We start from the raw sequence: 2,748 nt of genomic DNA on the forward strand, positions 1-2,748 counted from the left end.
CACAAAAGCAAAAGGTAACTTTTATATCTCCCTCTCCCTTGCCCTCGTGCCCTTATGCTTTGTTCGATTTTAAATTTTTTTTTTTTGGTTTTGACTACTTAAGCTTATGCACTCATTTCTACACATGGGTCATGTATGTTATAATATGCATAGTGTTTTGGTGATTCTTTGGATTTAGGGCAACTTAATTATATGGTTACATAAATGTGTAGCATGCCTGTTATTATTATATAGATTACTTTCTTTACAAGTTTGGTCTGAATAATACCAATTTTACAAGTTCTCAAAACCACTCCAATTGTATGACAACAACATTGCTATTTTCTAATTCATTATGAGTTTTATCTAATCTGCAATACTAGCATGGTGTTAACGAATGTTCTACTTACAATTAGTTGACCCTGGTTGACTCTTGATATGTATATATGGATTTTTCAGAAGCTCAACACACATTCAATGCCAAAGAGAGTGACTGGGGCTTCAATTCATTTTTACATTTAGCTGACTTTTATAATCTTAGAAAGGGGTTTATTGTGAATGACACTTGTATAATTGAAGCTAAGATTTCCGTCAGCACCCTAGAGCTTGAGAAAATGTTGATCAACCTGCTCCACCAGTTCCTGTTGAAGTGCCTGCTAAAGCCTATTGAACATGTTGATCATCCTTCATCTATGGACATGTGTGCAATCTCAATTGACGAGCTTGTTGATTCCAGGAGTTTAGGAAAAATAGAAAAAGCGTTGGTTTCGCTTCTTGACGAAGTATGTGCAAAGCATCCCTCAGTTATTTAATGCTAGAAGAAGAGAAGTCGAAGGTTTAGCGAATGGGCATTCACGGATTTGGGAAGAGTTCTGCATTTTCTCAGGACTAAAAAGGTGAGAGATATGGATGAAGAGGCTTGTAGCAATCTTCAAATCTTATGGGGAGAACTTGAGACGTTTAGATTTGATTTAACTTGGCTGGAGCCACATGTTCAATCCGCCTTAAGTATGAAAAATTACACGGAGAGATCCGCTAAAGTGCAAAGTGTGAAGGAGAATGTGGCTGCTCTGGAGATGGAAATGAAGAAGCTGGAGGCAATGGTTGCTTCTGTTGAAGTTGATCTTGAAATGGCAAGAAGTGAATTGGTGAAAGTTGAAGAAGGCTTTGAAGAGAGAGATTTGGATGGTAAACTAGGATATGGACCCTAGATTCATATTGTTGAAATTCACTTAATCTATGCAGATATTTTAAGGAACCAATGAACCTATGTGTATGTATGACTAACTCGTGTAATAGCATTATAATTTCTTGCACTTAGTTGAGTTGCACAAAGAAAGAAGATTACAAATTGACTTATTTACCAACGAAATTTCTGTAAAATGTGACACTTATAATATTGACTCTTCTTTCTCTTATATTATTAGAGTTAAGTATGATTTTGGTTCCAACCTAGAGGCCGAAAATCAATTTCGTTTCCGATCTTTTTTTTTTTTTTCGCTACAAAATGGTCCTCAAAATTTCAGTTTGTTTTAAAATCGTCCTTCGAATGAAAATACCCTTTCCCTTTACCCCAAAATCAACCAAACTCAACAGAAGTAGAACAGAAATCTACACCAAACCAGAATCCACCACCACCACCAGTATCATCATGGTCATCATCATCATCATCAGAACTTCTCCCAAAATCAACTAGAAACCCAAGCTGAACAAGAACCCACCACCACCACCATTATCATCATGGTCGTCGTCATCATCATCATCATCATCAAAAGAACAACAAAACTCAAAACATAACCCACCACCACCCCACCATCATCATCAACACAAGAACCCACCACCACCCCCACCTCAGAAAATCAGAACTCAGAACTCAGAAAATTAAAACTCAGAAAATCAGAACTCAAAAAACCAGAACAATCAAAACTCAGAACCATCAACAAAATTCAAAACTAAAAATTCAGAAATTACACAAAAAATCCAGTTTACAGAAGAAGAAGAAGAAGCGGCAGGCGGTGAACGTCGTGGAGCAGCGGCAAGGTCGCGGGTAGCAGTGCGAGCGGCGAGGACTGAACGACGAGGAGCAGGAGCGGTAGCGGCGACGGCGAGGAGCAACGGCGGTGGCCCTTAGCTTTCTCCCTTCCGATCTCTCTCTTCTCCCTTAGCTTTCTCCTCTCTTGCTCTTTATTTCCCCTTCAAGCGGCGGTGCGGCGCTACAGCGGTGCGACGGTTGCGACGGTTAAACTAAAATTTTGGGACCATTTTGTAGCGAAAAAAAGGCCGAAAACAAAATTAATTTTCGGCCTCTACATTGGAACCAAAATCATACTTAACCCATATTATTATTATTATTATTATTATTAATTATTAACATAAAATAGTTAAGAAAGATTTAGTGAGCACACCAAGGGGAATAATGCCATGTACTAGGTAAACTAAAATACGATAGCATCTAGCATCAAATATTAGTGTCACCGTATATGTAGGATATTAAATGCATATCTATATCCATATGAAGAAGCATCTTGTTTGTCTCTATAAAACACCCAAAAACATATTATATTACCTATGGTTAGGGGGTGCACATGGGTCGGGTGAAGCCGGGTTTGATGTGATCCAGATCTGATCCGAAATATACACCGGGTCTATTTATTAGACTCGAACCCGGTCTTAGACCCGATGAAACCAATACACTTTCGGGCCACAATTATACCGGGTAAAAACCGGGTGAAAACCGGGTGAAAACCGGGCCGTTAACATTACATTACA

The sequence above is a fragment of the Arachis ipaensis genome, chromosome B02, assembly GCF_000816755.2.
Source record: "Arachis ipaensis cultivar K30076 chromosome B02, Araip1.1, whole genome shotgun sequence".
Lineage (NCBI taxonomy): Eukaryota > Viridiplantae > Streptophyta > Magnoliopsida > Fabales > Fabaceae > Arachis > Arachis ipaensis.